General features: G+C 34.7%; 1 non-coding gene across 1 annotated transcript; it reads left to right on the top strand.

The window, feature by feature from the left end:
• Positions 1 to 11,572: 11,572 nt before the first annotated feature.
• Positions 11,573 to 11,676, top strand: LOC112096527. The gene has a single exon (XR_002904430.1). It is a non-coding gene; the product is annotated as a small nucleolar RNA R71 (small nucleolar RNA).
• The last annotated feature ends 7,997 nt before the right edge of the window (positions 11,677 to 19,673 follow it).

Genomic DNA, 19,673 nt, shown 5'->3' with positions numbered 1-19,673 from the left:
TGGTGGGAAAGGTCCCATGAAATCTATTCCCCAGACATCAAAAACTTCCACTTCTAGAATGTTAGTCAATGGCATTTCATGTATTTTAGTTATTTTTCCTGTCCTTTGACACCTGTCACAACATTTAACAAATTCATAAGTATCTTTAAAATTAATAGGCCAATAATACCCTGATTACAGAACTTTAGCAGCTGTTCTATAACCACCAAAATGTCCTCCATATGCTGCAGCATGGCATGACTCCAGTATGTGGTGTATTTCTCCTTCGGAAGCACATCTTCGTATTGCTTGATCTGAGCATAACTTATCTAAATGTGGATCATCCCACTGATAGCTTCTAACATCATGAAGAAATTTTTTTTTCTCCTGAAACTTTAGCTCAGGTGGTAGCATCTCACTTACTAAGTAGTTAGGAAATCTGCCTACCATGAGGATCCTGACTGCTGCAGCATCTGTGCTTGCTGTATTGCCAACAACTGTTCATCAGGAAACGTTTCAGTGATGTCCCTCCTTGTTAATGTACTAGTGCCTGCTTCCAGCCGTGACAAGTGGTCTGCTACTTGATTCTCAATCCTTTTTCTATCTTTAATTTCTAGATCAAATTCTTGAAGAAATAAGATCCATCTGATTAATCTTGGTTTGACATCCTTCTTTGAGATTAAGTATTTGATGGCTGTATGGTCTGTATAAACAGTCACTTTAGTACCCACCAAGTAAGCTCTGAATTTGTCAAAAGTAAATACTACAGCTAGCAACTCTTTCTCTGTAGTGGTGTAATTGATCTGAGTTTGAGAAAGAGTTTTGCTTGCATAGTATATGGAGTGAAAAACCTTATATTTTCTTTGCCCTAATACTGCTCCCACAGAATGGTCACTAACATCACACATCAGTTCAAATAGTAAATTTCAATCTGGAGATATAACTACTGGAGCAGTGATCAGAGCTTTCTTTAATTCTTCAAATGCTTGAAGGCAATCTTTGTCAAAGTGAAAAGGTTTGTCATGTTCCAGCAATGAGCATAGTGATTTAGCTACCTTGGAAAAATCCTTAATAAATCTTCTGTAAAATTCAGTATGACCCAAAAAACTCCTAATACCCTTTACTAAAGTTGGGGGTGGCAGTTTATCTATTACTTCTATCTTGGCTTTGTCTACCTCAATGCCATTCTTGGATACCTTATGTCCCAACACTATTCCTTCTTGCACTATGAAATGACACTTTTCTCAATTGAGTACTAAGTTGGTCATCTCACATCTTTTAAGAACTTCTTCCAAGTTATGTAAACAATCATTGTATGTTTCTCCAAAAACTGAGAAGTCATCGATGAAAACTTCTAAAGTTTGTTCTACCATATCAGAAAAAATAGAGATCGTGTATCTCTGAAAAGTTACTGGAGCATTGCATAACCCAAAGGGCATTCTTTTGAAGGCAAATATTCCATAAGGACAAGTAAATGTAGTCTTCTCCTGATCCTCTGGAGCTATAGCAATCTGGTTGTCGCCTGAATACCCATATAAGAAACAATAGTACTGTTTTCCAGTAAGTTTGTCCAACATCTGATCTATAAATGGAAGTGGGAAATGGTATATCCTGGTGGCTTTGTTAAGCTTCCTATAATCCATACATACTCTCCATCCAGTCACTGTCCTTGTAGGAATAAGTTCATCCCTCTCATTAGCTACTACTGTTATCCCTCCCTTCTTTGGAACACATTGAACTGGGCTCACCCACAAACTGTCTGATATTGGGTATATAATTCCAGCATCCAACCATTTGATGATTTCCTTCTTCACCACTTTTTTCATAATAGGGTTCAACCTTCTCTGGTGCTCCACCGAATTGCTGTAGCAATCTTCTAATAGGATTTTATGCATGCATATTGATGAGCTTATCCCATTAATGTCTGCCATAGTCCATCCAATTGCTCTTCTGTATTTTCCAAGCAAATCTACTAGACTCTGTTCTTGACCTGCATCCAAAGTAGAAGAAATGATTACATGGAGTGTATTATTTTGACCAAGACAAACATACTTCAAATATAAAGGTAATAATTTTAATTCAAGACTATGAGGTGATTCAATAGATGGTAAAGTTATTTTTACTTCCCTGTCTGAAAAATTCAGATGCTCAATAAATATTTTGTGCCTATCAGTTTGCTTTTCTTCCATCCAATCTATCTGATTTGCTGCAACATCTTCCTCTTCTACATCCTCAAAGGTAATGACTTTGTTGAGTTCAATACTGCAGCATCTGTCCATTCTATCTGCTATAACAAAATCCACTACACTTAGAAAATTACAACCTTCTACTTCATCAGGGTTCCTCATAGCCTCTAGTACATTAAATGTGACTTGCTGATCATTTACTCTCATGGTGAGCTTTCCTTTCTGCACATCTATCAGAGTCTTTCCAGTTGCTAGAAAAGGTCTTCCAAGTATAATAGGTACCTCTTTATCAGCTTCAAAGTCCAGTACAATGAAATTTACTGGAAAGATGCATTTATCAACTTTCACCAGTACATCCTCTATTTTTCCTTCAGGGTATGCATGAGATCTGTCAGCTAATTACAGAATGACTGTTGTTGGTCTGCATTTCCCTACTCCCAGCTGCTTAAATACAGATAATGACATCAAATTAATACTAGCTCCCAAGTCACAAAGTGCTCTGCCAGCATACCTAGTTCCTATAGAGCAGGGTATTGTAAAACTTTCTGGATCTTTCACTTTTGTAGGAATCTTACTTTGGAGCATATGACTGCTTTCCTGTGTTAAAGTAACAGTTTCAAACTCTCCCAGCCTTCTCTTTCTTGCCAAGATGTCTTTTAGAAATTTCACATAATTTGGTATTTGCTCCAAAGCTTCCACAAAAAGTTATATTTATGTGTAATTGTTTCAGCACTTCCAAGAATTTACTGAACTGCTTGTCTTGTTTTTGCTTCTAGAACCTTTGTGGGAAAGGTGGTGGATGTCTAAACTGCTGGGTAGCTTCAGGAGGTATCAAACTCTGTTTGTTTGGTTTGGTGTAGGTTGTGGTTACCAGTGTTGTAACTTTTTTTTCAGTATGTTCTGGTTGAATTTCTTCTGCAGTTGCTGTAGCTTGGCCCATGTAACCAGTGTCTTGATGGGGGGTTATTGTAACATGCTTCCATTTTGAGGTGGTTTTTGTGCTGAATTGAATTCCATCCCATTTTTGGTCACTTCAACTGGGATATCAACATTTTTTCCAGATCTCAAATTAATTACTTTACAGTGTTCTTTGCCCTCTCTCCTAGGGTCTTCTATGTTGCTAGGTAAGCTTCCTTGAGTTCGGCTGCTCATTGTTGTGGCAAGTTGTCCCATTTGGTTTTCCAGGTTTCTCAAGGATACAGCTTGACTCTGCACAATTGCTTCATTCTTTGCAATGTATTCCTTAATCAGTGCTTCCAGTGAAGTGATTGGATCCTGACTGATATGCTTTTGCCCTTGACTCTGCTGATGAAAATTAGGTGGTTGTGTGTTTCTATTTTGTCCATTTAATGCTGGAGCATTTCGATTCTAACTGCTCTATGAGAAATTTGGGTGTTGTTTCCAGCCAAGGTTGTAAGTATTTGAATATGGGTTGTTCTGAGGTTGTCGATTGAAATTACCCACATAGTTTACTCAAGCTGGTTTCCAGGACAATTATCAAAGTCACGTTCTTCACCACAGTATACATAAGAAAGTTCAGCAACTTGCTTTATTATTGCTGGAGCAAATGTCATAGCCTTTACCATATTAGTCAATGAGGTTACTTACGCTGATAAGGTTGTAATTGCATCTATGTTATGTACTCATACTGATTCTCTTGCTGCTGGTTGCCTGGTTGAAGGCCACTGATAATTATTATTGGCAATTCTCTCCAGAATTTCATAAGCTTCAGTGTAAGATTTGGATAACAGAACTCCATTTGCTGAAGTATCCACCATTAACCTTGTACTCGAATTCAACCCATTGTAGAAAGTTTCCAATTGAATACAACAAGGAATGCCATGATTGAAATATAAGTGTGCAACCCAAGAGGGGGGGTGAATTGGAAATTTAAAAATTATCCTAGCAAATCCACACAACAAGTAATCTAATGCCTTAATCAATTCGAAAACAATAAATTCAATGAAAGCACAATAATAAATGAGCAAGGGAAGAGAAAGCAAACTCAAGGATTTTTACGTGGTTCGGCAATCCCCGCCTACGTCCACGCCTCCAAGCACACCGGGCTTGAGGATTTCACTATCCAAGCCTTTCCAAGGCTTCAAACGATTACAATTGACTTCAAGGTGTCAATGAACCTTTACAACAAGAGATTATATCTCCAATCTCTTCACCCCAAGTGTCTCTCACACTTGTACTCTCACAATTTGATGAGAAATGATAAATACAACAATGAATCTCTCTTTAAGAGTGGATATACAAATTATAGCTCAATGATGATTCAACAAATGATGATTTACGAAATGGAAGCTCAATATATGTTGTGTGCACTTGTTTATGCTTGCTTGAGTTACCAAAAATGAATTGGTTTTGAGTTTATATAATTTGAACTCAAAAACTAGCCGTTACTAGCCGTTATGCACATTTTTTGTCGTAACCGGCTTGCCGTTTATGGACATCCGGTTAGCCGCTTTCGTTCTGGTGCTTACTGCCCCGAATCCGGATTTCCGGTTTTTAGAATCCGGTAAGCCGTTTTCGTTCTGGATGCTTACTGCCCCGAATTCGGCCTGCCGTTTATCAGTATCCGGTAAGCCGCTTGCTACAGTAACTGCTACAGTGAAACATTTTCCGAAATTTACAGTTTGACCCCAAAACTTTATGAAACTGTAGTATGGCCCAAAACGTTATGAAAGTTTGCAAATAGGTCCAATTTCAGAATTTTAAATAATGCTTTCTCAATCCCACAACTTTCTGAAATTATGACTTCGCCCAAACTTTATGAAATTATATAATGGCTCAAAAACATTTAAATAGTTTCAAATAGGTCCAAATCCGAAATTTCAAGCACTACTTGTTTATTTCAAAGTTTTTCAAAATTCTTTCAATTAAACCATAAACTTTGAAAAACAACCAATTTCATAAAATCATTTTTCCATTAAATATGAAACATTTATGAAGTGAAAATAATGATTTATTCAAAAGGAATAAAAACAATCAATTGCATAAAATCATTTTTCCATTAAAATATAAAACATTTATAATGTGAAAAAAATGATTTATTTAAAAAGAATAAAAACAATCAATTTCATAAAATCATTTTTCCATTAAATATAAAACATTTATAATGTGAAAATAATGATTTATTTAAAAAGAATATTAAATAATTTGAGCTTAAAGATTAATCATTCGTAATCTTATTTGTTATCATCAAAATCAATATTATGGAAACATATATGTTAACAATCTCCCCCTTTTTGATGATGACAAACATTTCATGTATTTAAGGAATGATTCCACAAATTGCTCCCCCCTAAATATAATCTTCTTTTACAATTTGCCAATTAGCTAAAATACCATATTTAAATACATGGATTTTTCTCCCCCTCATCATCAAAAAGAAAACTTAATTGGCAAAGAAAAAAGTAGCAAATTTTATAAATTTGAAAACATGTATTCTTCTCCCCCTTCATCATCAAAAGGAAAACTTAAAGGAAAAAAAATAAAATAGCAAATTTGTTACCCATGTTGTTCAAGTGGAAATTTTGAAAGAATCTCCCCCTAACAACAAGCATCACCTCAAATACAAGATTAGTAATATTACTCACAAATTATCATCATATCTCAAAATCATCAAGTCCTCACCATAATCATATATCATCAAAATCATCAAAAGAACACTCAAAGTGCATATTATTGTCCTCATTTTGACAATATTGAAATGATATATTATTTTGTCTCCCCCTTTGGACAACAAAAAAGTTCAAAATGCATATTATCCAAAAACATATTATATGCTCCCCCTAAATATATGGCCAATTAAAATTTTAACCAAAATGATTTTATCCAAAAACATATCATATTTATCTCCCCATTTATCATAAAAAAAAGATATATGCAATTGAAACAAAAGCATCAAAAATAATTCGATAAAGATATTACCAATTTTGTGCGAGGAAAAATTTCGGCAGAGTCTCCCCTTAAAATGCACAAATCCTCAAATACACAATATAGTTAAAAATGTTTCCATATAAGCTTAAACAATTATACCAAACCAACAACTCCATCCATTCATCAAGCGACACATATATAATTTTCAAATTCAATATGAATCCATATTTATACCAAAAAGAACATCTCAATGATTAATCAAGATATAAATTATCCAAATATTAAACAACCATCATCCGTAATCCACAATTAAAACAATTATGCATATGAAAATATAGGTGCATAATACAACCATCCACCATTGTTGGAACAAAAACAAGCTTAAAGATCCAATTTCGGGTTTACAAAAATTGAGTGAAATGGATTTGTTTGAGCCAAGAAAATCGATCCTAGAGATGAATGAAGCTAATAGATGATGTAGATTGGATCAAAAATAGGCTAAAGGAAGCTTGAAATTATAGAGAGAGAAACGGGTAGTTAGGTTTTTGATTTTGGGTTTTATGTGGAGAGATGATGAAATCAAGTTTTGAGAGTGAAAATTGAAAGAGTAATGGATGAATAATGAGTTGGATGATTGATTTTAACAAGAAAATGAGTGAAAGATGAAGAGATTTGAGAAAGAAAAATGGAGAACACTATTCACGCGGGAATGGAATGAGGATGGAATGATGGAGAACAAGTGAAGAAATCATGATGGAGAAGTGTTTAATGAAGATGAAATGCATGGGTATTAGTTTAAATGGTTGATTTGGGCATGAAAATGGATGAAAAATGAAGAAAATGGAGGTGAAAATGGATGGGTAGCTCACGGTTTTAAGGGAAGGAGAGAACATGTGCAGAAAGCTCACGAGAGAGGAAGAAGATGAATAGCACAAAAGCTCACGAATCCGGCTTGCCGAATTTCATTACCGGCTAGCCGGTTATAGGGCAGTAACTTGAAAAATCGAAAATGGTCTGCCGGATTTGAGATCCGGTTGACCGGATATGAACCCGAGAACAACAAGCAAGAATTCGGCTTGCCGGTTTTGATAACCAGTAGACCGGTTGTGAGGCAGTGAGTTCCCTTTCAAATTCAGTTTTTCGGATTGAAGAACTGGTTATCCGGAATTTGTCCCGAGAGAAATCAATAAGAAAAAATATTTTTCCGGATGAATGGAAAGGGAATATTTGCTTGCTCTTATACTTGTATTACATACACCATTTTATTTCCAGCCTTAAAAATTGATTAATTTTAAATTATTTTGAGATTTAAACATTTCAATAAGCCATTAAATGCATGAGACATAAATGCATACAGGACCAAACATATGAAATCGTATCAAACAATGATGTCAATTTTATAAGTCAATGATGATATAACACAATTAACGACACAAGAATTCATGCATATAATTCATTCATCACAGTCATGAAACAATAAGCATCCAACAAGCATACAATCATGAAGCATATAAGCATTCAAAACTTAAGAACATGCAGAAAGGTCAATTTCAAAATACAAACTGTATTGATTGAACCAGAAGTAATGTGCAAGCTATATACCGTTGGAAAGATAATTAAGTTAACTTTCCAATAAATTTTACAGAGCTTGATTTAGAGTTCTCTAGAAGAAGTTATGACCAATTCATTACAGCCTGTGCAGACTCAGGATAAAATGCAGAAATGTCAAATTTGGAATAAAAACTGTATTGATTGAGCAAGAAGTAATGTGCATGCTATATACCATTGGAAAGATAATTGAGTTAGCTTTCCAATAAATTTTACAGAGCTGGATTTGGAGTTCTCTAAAAGAAGTTATGACCGATTCATTTCAGCATGTGCAGACTCAGGATTTTCAACGACTCATTTGATTTCCAAACAATTTTAATAGATTCAATAACATAAATAGAGATGTTAATGCGAAAATTTCATCATCCCAAGTTCATGCCAAATTTTTAAAAATTGCTCTTCGTAATAATTAAACATATAAGCATTCGAAAGTTAATAAATCAAACACACCACTTAACTATCATGCTTAAACACTTCATAAACATTAACATCAAACAAATCCATCATGATTAATCACTCAATATTACACACAATGATAATTCCATCATGTAAACATACAAGCATACTTTCACAAATTCAAGCTACTATCCATTTATCATGATCCACTCAACATGATACCAAATGAATTATTAAATACTTACTAAGCTTAAAAGACCATCACTCATAATCAATAAGGCAATAATTGTTACCAAAACAATTAAACCATCTTGCCTCATTGTTTTTGCCTAGACCATAATCATCCTCACAAGCTTCATCAAGGGACTCTCCATCCTTCCTTATTTGTGGTACCTACAAAAAATTATTCAAGTTGTATACTTTGGTACCCAAATATTCTTGGGTCCTTGAGTGTTAGCAATGGTTCCTTTTGGAACCCAAATACATTTTGCTCCATAATACACATTTCTTTTAATAGGACATCTATTCTTCATATGACCATTTTGATTGCAATAATGACATACAATTTTATGATCACTTGTGGAGGTAGCCTTAACAAAATAATTCTTATAATATTTTTGTTTCAAGTAAGGCTTATACCCAAGTCCTCCTTTATCAAACACACATTTTTGTGAATTAAGCATGTTATCCAACATCTTTTGCCCATTTGTGAATTTCAAAACAATCTCATTCAACTCATTGCTCTTTTTCTTAAGCGTTTCATTCTCATTTTTCAAGTCATTCATGTGTGTCTCTAAGTGCTCATGTGAAGTGCTAGAATTTTCAAATAATGCAATACTATCGTGCAATGTTTTATTTTCTAATTCTAGGCATGTAATCTTTGCACATAGAGATTCATTTTCATTTTTGAGCTCTACCATTTTCTTTTTAAGACAAGCATTCTTTTTACCAATTTTTATCCAATTATCATGCAATTCTTTAAAAGTATCATATAATTCATCATAAGTAAAAAGATCATTTACCTTATCAAGATCATCATCCGATTCATCTCCAATTGCCATGAGAGCTAGATTTGTCATTTCTTGATGCTCTTCATCATCACCTGTTTCCTCATCGCTATCATCCCATGTGGCTACCATTGCTTTCTTCTTGAGCTTGTTGAGAAGAGGACATTCCGTTCTTATATGGCCAAGCTTCTTGCACTCATAACATTTGATTAATTCCTTCTTCTCCTTTCGGTTCTTGAGGTCTCTAGATTTTCTTCGCTCACCGGATTTCTTAAAAAGTTTTCTGAACCTCCTAGCCAACATATCCATCTCTTCCTCATCCAGCTCGCTTTCCTCATCACTCTCATGTTTTGAGGCTTTGAGAGCAATGTTTTTCTTCTTCTCCTCATTGCCTCTTTCGGCTGCCAAGTCTTCCTCATAAGAAATAAGAGAGCCAATTAAATCATCAATAGGTAATACATTTAAATCCTTGGCTTCCTCAATGGCAGTCCTTTTTGGTCTCCATTCCTTAGGAAGTGACCTAATGATTTTCTTGACTTTCTCACTATTTGAAAAAGTTTTCCCTAGGGCTCCTAGAGTGTTCACTATGTCCGTAAATCTAGTATACATAGAGTACACATTTTCATTTTGTTCCATTTGGAACAATTCGTATTGTCGAGTGTATCTACTTATTTTAGATTCTTTCACTTGGTTTGTGCCTTCATAGACAACTTCAAGTTTGTGCCAAATCTCATTAGCACTTTCGCAACTAGACACTCTATGAAACTCTTTCTTATCTAATGCACAAAACAAGACATTCATGGCCTTGGAATTTAGAGAAGCTTTTCTCTTTTCGAATTCATTCCAATCCCGTGAAGGTTTTGGAATATCTTCTCCGACTTCATTTTTAGTCAAAGGCATGAAAGGATCATCATTAACGATTTCCCAAATTTCATAATCTAAGGCTTGCAAGTAAATTCTCATCCTAATTTTCCAATATGAGTAATCGTTTCCATCAAAGTAAGGTGGTCTAATTGTGGATTGTCCTTCCCTAAATGTTGAGTCATATTGGGTTGCCATTGATCTTTAGCTCTAAACGGTTAAGTCTAAACAAGAGCACCTCGCTCTGATACCAAATGAAATATAAGTGTGCAACCCAAGAGGGGGGGTGAATTGGAAATTTAAAAATTATCCTAGCAAATCCACACAACAAGTAATCTAATGCCTTAATCAATTCGAAAACAATAAATTCAATGAAAGCACAATAATAAATGAGCAAGGGAAGAGAAAGCAAACTCAAGGATTTTTACGTGGTTCGGCAATCCCCGCCTACGTCCACGCCTCCAAGCACACCGGGCTTGAGGATTTCACTATCCAAGCCTTTCCAAGGCTTCAAACGATTACAATTGACTTCAAGGTGTCAATGAACCTTTACAACAAGAGATTATATCTCCAATCTCTTCACCCCAAGTGTCTCTCACACTTGTACTCTCACAATTTGATGAGAAATGATAAATACAACAATGAATCTCTCTTTAAGAGTGGATATACAAATTATAGCTCAATGATGATTCAACAAATGATGATTTACGAAATGGAAGCTCAATATATGTTGTGTGCACTTGTTTATGCTTGCTTGAGTTACCAAAAATGAATTGGTTTTGAGTTTATATAATTTGAACTCAAAAACTAGCCGTTACTAGCCGTTATGCACATTTTTTTGTCGTAACCGGCTTGCCGTTTATGGACATCCGGTTAGCCGCTTTCGTTCTGGTGCTTACTGCCCCGAATCCGGATTTCCGGTTTTTAGAATCCGGTAAGCCGTTTTCGTTCTGGATGCTTACTGCCCCGAATTCGGCCTGCCGTTTATCAGTATCCGGTAAGCCGCTTGCTACAGTAACTGCTACAGTGAAACATTTTCCGAAATTTACAGTTTGACCCCAAAACTTTATGAAACTGTAGTATGGCCCAAAACGTTATGAAAGTTTGCAAATAGGTCCAATTTCAGAATTTTAAATAATGCTTTCTCAATCCCACAACTTTCTGAAATTATGACTTCGCCCAAACTTTATGAAATTATATAATGGCTCAAAAACATTTAAATAGTTTCAAATAGGTCCAAATCCGAAATTTCAAGCACTACTTGTTTATTTCAAAGTTTTTCAAAATTCTTTCAATTAAACCATAAACTTTGAAAAACAACCAATTTCATAAAATCATTTTTCCATTAAATATGAAACATTTATGAAGTGAAAATAATGATTTATTCAAAAGGAATAAAAACAATCAATTGCATAAAATCATTTTTCCATTAAAATATAAAACATTTATAATGTGAAAAAAATGATTTATTTAAAAAGAATAAAAACAATCAATTTCATAAAATCATTTTTCCATTAAATATAAAACATTTATAATGTGAAAATAATGATTTATTTAAAAAGAATATTAAATAATTTGAGCTTAAAGATTAATCATTCGTAATCTTATTTGTTATCATCAAAATCAATATTATGGAAACATATATGTTAACAATGATGATGACACATTCTGAGCAGTTCTTTGAATATTTCCCAAGCCTCGTACAAACTCTCATCTTCAAGTTGATGGAAGAAAGTAATTTTATTTCGCAACTTTGTATTTTTTATCGGTGGGAAATATTTCATTAGGAATTTATCAGCCAACTCATTCCATGTAGTGATGGAATCAGATGGTAACGAATTTAACTATGCTCTTGCTTGATCTCTTAAGGAATAACAAAAAAGCCTCAACCTTAAGGCATCATGTGTTGCTCCATCAATTTTAAAAGCATCACTTACTTCCAAGAACAATTTAAGATGGAGATGAGGATCTTTATTTGGCAATCCATTGAATTGACCAACTGTTTGCAACATTTGAAACATTACTGGTTTCAACTCAAAATTTGCAGCTTCTACTTCAGATCTGATTATCTCAGGGTGTACAACTTGAGGAGTTAACACAACATAATCTCTAATAGTTCTGTCTCTGTTGTCAGCCATGTAAATGATATTGTTATTGCCTGGTTGTCTCTCGTTAGCATTTCATTCTACTCTTCTTGAATGTTGACTGGTTGTAAGGGCCCGTGAGGGTTCAAATTTCCTTCATCCTGCAAATTATTCATGCTTGAAATAATTTTTGAATTCTTTTATTCTCTTCGCAATCTACTGGCAGTCCTTTCAATCTCAGGATCGAATTGGAATACCACAGATCTGTCTTTACGCATGCACGTAACGATCTGCCAATAAATAGAATGACTTAAGTCAAATTTGGTGCTATCCAGATTTACTTTACACTTAAAAAATAAACAGTCAATCCCCGGCAACAACGCCAAAAACTTGTTGGTTAATTTTATAAGCAATTGCTACCAATGCCAATGTGCAAGTATACACAACAAGTAATAAAGTGATGAATATTCAAGATCATCTCCACAGGGATTGATACAACTCGAAACGCTATAGCAATCACAATAGTGCAAACCAACTTAAAGCCGAAGTTAACAATCGTAAATTAAGTTATATTGTAATTGATGATTATGAGAGAATTAAATAAAATAATACCGTAATGAAATACTAGATAAAATGTGTCTAAGATTCAATTGAGATTATGGTAGTTGAATGATCAAACTCTCCTTATGGGCTGACTGTTTTTCATCAAGTTAGCACCAGTTGTTACTGCAAGTGCTGCAGCACTGGGCATAATTTATCTGCATCCTCAACTATCGCATATTGGAAGTCTCATACCCTTAAATCTATTAATAATGACCAGTTGCTAATCTATTTATGGTATGGCATTATGATCTTTAATCTCTCCACCCTACAAGGTGAACACTTATGTCTAATGTGTCATAAATCTTAACTTCAAGTATTGTCCTTATGGGATTCAAGATAACTTAATCCAGGAAACTTAACTTAAGATCAAGTAATATTCTAATAATATCCGCTAAGACATGCCCTTTTGCTGTTCTATCTTAACTGAAACTGTTAAATGGGTGGTCAACCGAAATAACAGTTATATTCATAAAAGCTAATAGAGTAAAATGCTACAGTAATGACATAACAACACATAAGAACAGTCAAGAACCCATTGGATTGCTTGTCACTCAACTATAAACAAGTCTAGTTCATATTCTGAATGAGAAAAATAAACATAAATATATTGATCACGGGATACATCAAAATAATTAAAGGAAGAAGATAATTATAAGTTGAGCACGATGAAAGACAAATCCAAATAATTCTGCCGATTCTTCAATGTTGCTGAAACAACACTCCCCAATTCTGATATTCTTATTCTTTCCTTTGTAATTATTCTAATGATAACTCCCTTGCCGCCTTTCTATGTGGTGCACGCCTCCCTTTTATACTGCAAACTAGGGTAAAAATAAAAGTCCATGGGCGTGCATGCGTTAAATTAGGAAACATGCAGATTGCCATTCTGTGGCTGACCCGCGCCTAAATTTTCTCCCGCATTGTTCCCAGATTGCTACAACACTGATTGCTCTAACATCCGCACCACACTGCACTATTCCCGATTGTGCTTTACTTCTTTTGCGGCCGTCTTCTTTCCTCCTCTTGCTCATCTAATGTCTCAACATCCCCTCATGAATCAAGACTTTCTAAAAACCTACAATTATACACCTGTTTTTAACACAAATTACTTTGATTTAAGCAAAACTTATTAAGACTCAACTAAAATAAATGTTTATGCAAAATATAACCAAAATATAATAAAAACACCTTATTTGATCTCTAAGTGATCTTGATTTAAGTCTAGAAAGGATGTAATAACTCTTATTTCCTAGAGTTATCAGCAAACTACTTTGAATTTTGTGAATTTGGCCAAAAGAAATGCAGGGAATGTAGATAACATTTTGTGTCCTTGTAAAGATTGCCGAAATATAAGTCATCATCTTACGGAGACTGTTTATGAGTGTTGTGCAAATTTTAATGTACTCGCAAGCGCACGAATCTATTGTAGTATAGACTAATTGTGACGAGTGTCGATCCCACGAGGAGGTGGATTTTAATTATATATAGAATTAATTTTGTAAATGGGTAGTTGGATTTATGGTGGAAATGATTTGGAATATGCTAATACTTAAATTAAAATGGCGAGAATAAATTCTAAAATTGGAATTGCAATGGAGAGAATAAATTGAAGAGAAAATCTATTAAATTGACGTACTTGGGTATCTGGATCCGTATCAACATGCATCATGGGCTAAATAATCCGTATTAATGCCAATTAAATCATGAGGGGGGAATCCACACCTCATGAACCACGCTCTAATCAATATGGTGCTAAGGGCTTATCGTGCCAAATAATAATAACCTTATACTAGAGAGCCGGTGTAACCAAGGCGGTATCTAGACAAGACTATTATTATTTGTCGACGAGAAGTCAAAACATCCACAAAAATTAGAGGGGAAGAGAAAATAAATTTACCAAATTAAGCCCATGACACATGTTGAGACTTCACCTTCAACCCAAGCTTGAAAGAAAATTAGCCACTCATAATTGAACTAAGGGCAAAATGGGAATTTATTAAAATACGAAGAAAATACAAGATGGAGAAGGAATTACAGAAAATGGATCCCAAAAATGGATTCAGAGATATCGAATTAGGGGGGAGATGCCCCCTTTTTATAGATACATGGAGTAAATCATGGCCATCGGATTAAAAACAGTTTGGACGCTCAGGATTGCGCCACATCATCAGTCAATAGTACGCGGTTTGACCACGCGGATGAACAGTAACACAGTTTGACCCGACTTTGAATAGTAACGCGGTTTGACCCGGATGAACAGTAACGCGGTTTGGTTGAAAATAATCCTGTGTGATGCATGCACCGTACGCGAGATTTTTCGTCCACTGATATGCTGCCACGTCACCATCAACAGTACATAAGAATTTTAGTCCAACAGGATCGTGACACCTCATCAGTCAATGCCACATCATCGGTCAATGCCACGTCATCGATCCGTCTATGTGAACAGTAACGTATACAGTCCCGTATACGTGAATAGTACCGTACATGTGAATAGTGTCATTTTTCCTTTTATGCTCCTCCTAAGGTTTTTGACCGTCCTGAGTTCAAAAGTGATGTCCGTTTTGCCGTCTGATCTCTCCTTTATTGTGAAATGACTATAATGCTCCTAAAATACATAAATTACTTAATTAAAATAAAACACACGTAATTAAATCACAAGAATGTTAAATACATAAAAGTAAGGGTTGTTAGTAAGACTTGAAATGTAAAACGACGGTTTTCTCCTTTATAAATATGCATTTTCTAACACTCAACACACCCCCCAACCAGCTTATTGCTAGTCCCTAGCAAATAAAGCGAAAACAAAATTCAAATTCAAAATGAATTTTTTTTTTTTAGAAACACTTGTGTTTATTCAATCAGATTAATGATAGCAATCAAATAAAAGTATAAGCATTATCTCCAGTCTAAAGCAACATCACACCCACATCAACCATCCACATGAATCAGCCCAGTAGACTTTGTTATAGCTACTTTCAAGAATGACATGTCAAACCCCAAAATCTCACTGGAAGTAGTGACACTCTTACAAATAAATTAAACCCAATAAAAATAGTCACTCCAATGAATGGCAATTGAGAGAAAATAATGAAGAAGTGATATCACATGCTCTCACCAAGATGAAATAAATATGCCCTCAGCTTAAAAATAATACGATCTCAAGTCAAATAAAAACTGTTAGTCAACCCAATTTATTTATTTATTTTTTTTATATGCACCACTACATCTTTTTAGCCCATATAACTAGCTTCTACTTCATATTATAGTTCCCTAAAATCAGGAAGGACTTTTATTAGAATGTAACGTAGGCTAAGGACATGGTTAACAAAGAAAGGAAATAAGGAAAACAAAGTGTATGTTTGAGAAAAATGTAGAGAATTTTTTTTTTTTTTGGAAGTTGCAAGGTGGATTTCACCTATTATTGTTATTTTTATTCTTTTGAAACAACAACTTTTATTTTGTTGTTTTTTTTTTGTTTTTTTTTTTGTATAACTTCACTGAACAACATAATTATTTACATTTTCTCAAACATAAATAGTTGATGGAACTTATAAGATATCGGGTAATACTCCAAATCGGAGTGGGTCAAGATGATAAGTTGACAAAGAAAATGTTTTTTTTTTTTAAAGGCTCAAAAGGGTTAACTATGGATATTTAATAAAAGGGATGGCTAGAAAGGCTCAAACAGATCAAAGATGGCCTTTCTATCGTCTTTTAGGGCTCTAAATAACCTTCTATATCTACTAGTTAGATGGGCCTCCAAATGTAGCAACACACTTTTTTTTTCTTTTTTTTTTTTATTAAAGGGTAACTCAAAAGAAATCTAGAGATCGTGTATACAATAATAAACTGTTAAGCTGTATAAAAAATGGGCAAAAGGGTTACTCTCCAAGAAAAATGATAGGCTCAAAAACTCACTTGATACTTATTATGACATGTTCATTCCTTCAAGCAACGCATATTTGTCTCCGACATCAACATGTAGAGTAGCAAACATAATGTAACATCACTTAAGACCAAAGATAATACAAATACTAAAATTTGAAATTAATCATGTCACCCAATGTTAAAACAAATCACACAAATTGTTTTTTTTTTTTTTAAACAACATTCTACCCCCCAACCTATTCTAAACATGAAAGGAAAATATGCATGTAGAAATGTGAAAATGATGCATAAAAATTAATTAGAAAAGTTACACGTAAAATGATAGAAAACGAAAATGATTTTTTATTTTTTTATTTTTAAAGAAGATGAGTTTCTAGAGGAACTACACTCCATATTCAGCCATCTTCGACTCAAAAGTTGGAAAATGTATATTTATAGAGGAGAAATTAAAAAGAAGAAAAATAAACATAAACACATAATAAAGAAAAAAGAAAATGTTTGAATTTTTTTTTTTTAAGTTTTTTTTAATTAATTTTTTTTTAAACGATGAAGATGCGTTTCTAGAGTCACTACACTCCATATTCAGCCATCTTCAACACAAAAAGTTAGCAACAGTTAGTTTCTGCAACAAAAAATTAGTAAAAACTTAACCAAAATTCCACAATTGTCGACTATTCCCTCCTCCCAACCAGAACGAAACATTGTCCTCAATGTTTGAAATGAAAGAAGTAGAGTTTAGAAGACATCACCTGGGTGGTGCAACACAGAAACAATATTTACAAGCGGAGAGTTAAATCTAATTTGTACTTCTTACTGCGGCTACTGTTACCATCATTATTTGGGCGCTCCAACACAAAGGTCCAGGGGTCTGACTCCGGTTTATAAGCTTGTAACATATCAAGTAGCTCATTAGCAGAGTGAGCACAAATAAAAAGTTTTTTCACATTAGAAGGAATGAAATAGTTTTTTATTGCATGGTTAAGAAATGCGATAAAGCCATCATAAAAGTTATTGACATTTAACAAACCGATGGGTTTTTGGTGGATGTGCAGATGGGCCCAAGATGCTAGCGTGATAAGTGCCTCTAGTGTTGCAAGATCTCCTGGAAGGAAAATAAAAGCATCAGCATGATTAAGCATTTCAGTTATTCTTTCTTGCATACCTGAGACGACTAACGCTTCTCCAGTTGATGAGTCAGACGAACTGCCCAATGGTTTTAAGACTCTTGGGATGATGCCTAACACTTGACTTCCTCTGATAAAAGCTGCTTCTGAGACCATTATTGATAACCCTCGATTACCTCCTCCATACACCAAGTGTAATTTTCTCGCTGCTATGCTTCGACCAAGATCTATGGCTGCCTCAACGAACTCTTTATGTTTGCCATATGTAAATCCAGAAAGCACACAAATGTTCTTGAATTGTCTATTGGGAGTAGCTGACATTGTGATACTTCTAAAAAACAATTTGTGAGTGCTTGACAAAAAAGAAATCACATTTAAGAGTCTCGGTGATAATGGGTCATGGTTGTGTATGAGGTAATATGTTAGTGTCAAATAACGCGTAAAGCACGTGGCTCGTAAGTCAAAAAGAAAACAGTAAAAAGGAAAAAGCAAACAGTAATAAAATTATTAAAGACAATAATGCAAACAATAAGACAATACTGAAATAAAATAGCAATAAAGTAAAAGGATATTTACAGGTAGTTGCGACTGTGGCTCACATCTTCCTCTGGTTTTACGTCCAGAAACGGCTTGAACGCCCTCTATGGGTCGAGGATAGGCTTCCTATCCAGTTTTCTTATAAACTGGCAAACAGGGTCGTTTATAGTCAGATTCCCGAGACTATATCGTGCATGCTCTTTCTAGAATAATGGTCATAACTGGAGAATCGCTCATTGCACATATCCACTGGGATGCGTTTCAAGAGACAAAAGGATATTATCCAATGACTCCTTATTCAAGCCATCCCTAATGAATTGAATCTTATCTTCTCTGTTATCAGACACCATTCCTAAAGAACATGGGTTTTTATTGCAACTCATTCTGGCACACTTATGACAAGCAACAGAAATTCTTCGAGCTCGTCGTTTTCTTGCATAATTTCCTTTACCACAACCAGGCATGTATGCAATAAACTTTGGTGGTAACTCACCTGCTGATCGTACTTTAGCCTCGATTAACCAACGGATGTCAGCAGGTATGTTATTCCTCATGAGTAATCGCATGCGTTCGGACCGAGCTTTATAGATCGTAAGGAGGGCATTCTGAGGAAGTGAAGGGAATCGCTTGTGAAGCTTTGCTAGAGTCTCGTTTCTATCCATACCTTCGCCTCAAAATATCAGTTATTATGGGAAACTGAAGTAACCGACTTGATTGTCACGGAGTACCGTTATCCGCCACTTCACCGGGGTAACAAACTAAAGCACACAAATAGAAAAATAAATTAAAACACACAAAGAAAATTAAAATCGTCCTCTTATTGAATTTACCTCAAGCTCCAACTGGATGTCGTAAACACTTCTCTCAATGTCTCTGAGTTGGCTTTCTAAACCCTCAACATAGGCTACTAACTCTGGTGGTTGTAGAGCCCAAATGCGATGTGTTTTACAAAATTGAATCTGTCTTTTGAGATGAGTTTTGACACGTTGAAGTGGTTTAAGAATGTTCAGGAGGAACGGTCTAAGTAAGGTACTCATGATTAAAAATGATTAAAGAAAACTTAATAGTTAAACAAACACACTTATGCAAAAGTAATTTCAATTAGCAGAAGAATAATATAAAGAAAGAAAAAAAATTAAATCAACGAAAAGTAAAAAAAAATTCAAATCTGGTGGGTCACTCAAATTTATTTCGGTGTCTTCTCCATGTGGTTGGTATTCTAGATATGGCTTTAATCTTTGACCATTAACTTTAAACGTGACACCATTCTTTGGTTCCTTAATTTCAATTGCCCCATATGGAAAAACAGTATGTACAATAAATGGGCCAGACCAACGAGAACGTAACTTATCTGGGAATAGGTGCAAGCGAGAATTGAATAAAAGCACTTTCTGACCTGGAGTGAATGATTTTCTCATATGCTTATCATGGAAGACTTTCATTCGTTGCTTGTAAATCTTGGCATTTTCGTATGCATCATTGCGAATTTCTTCAAGTTCTGCCAGTTGT

This window comes from Citrus clementina, unplaced genomic scaffold, assembly GCF_000493195.1.
Source record: "Citrus clementina cultivar Clemenules unplaced genomic scaffold, Citrus_clementina_v1.0 scaffold_8, whole genome shotgun sequence".
Lineage (NCBI taxonomy): Eukaryota > Viridiplantae > Streptophyta > Magnoliopsida > Sapindales > Rutaceae > Citrus > Citrus x clementina.
This window is presented reverse-complemented; position numbering and strand designations above follow the sequence as displayed.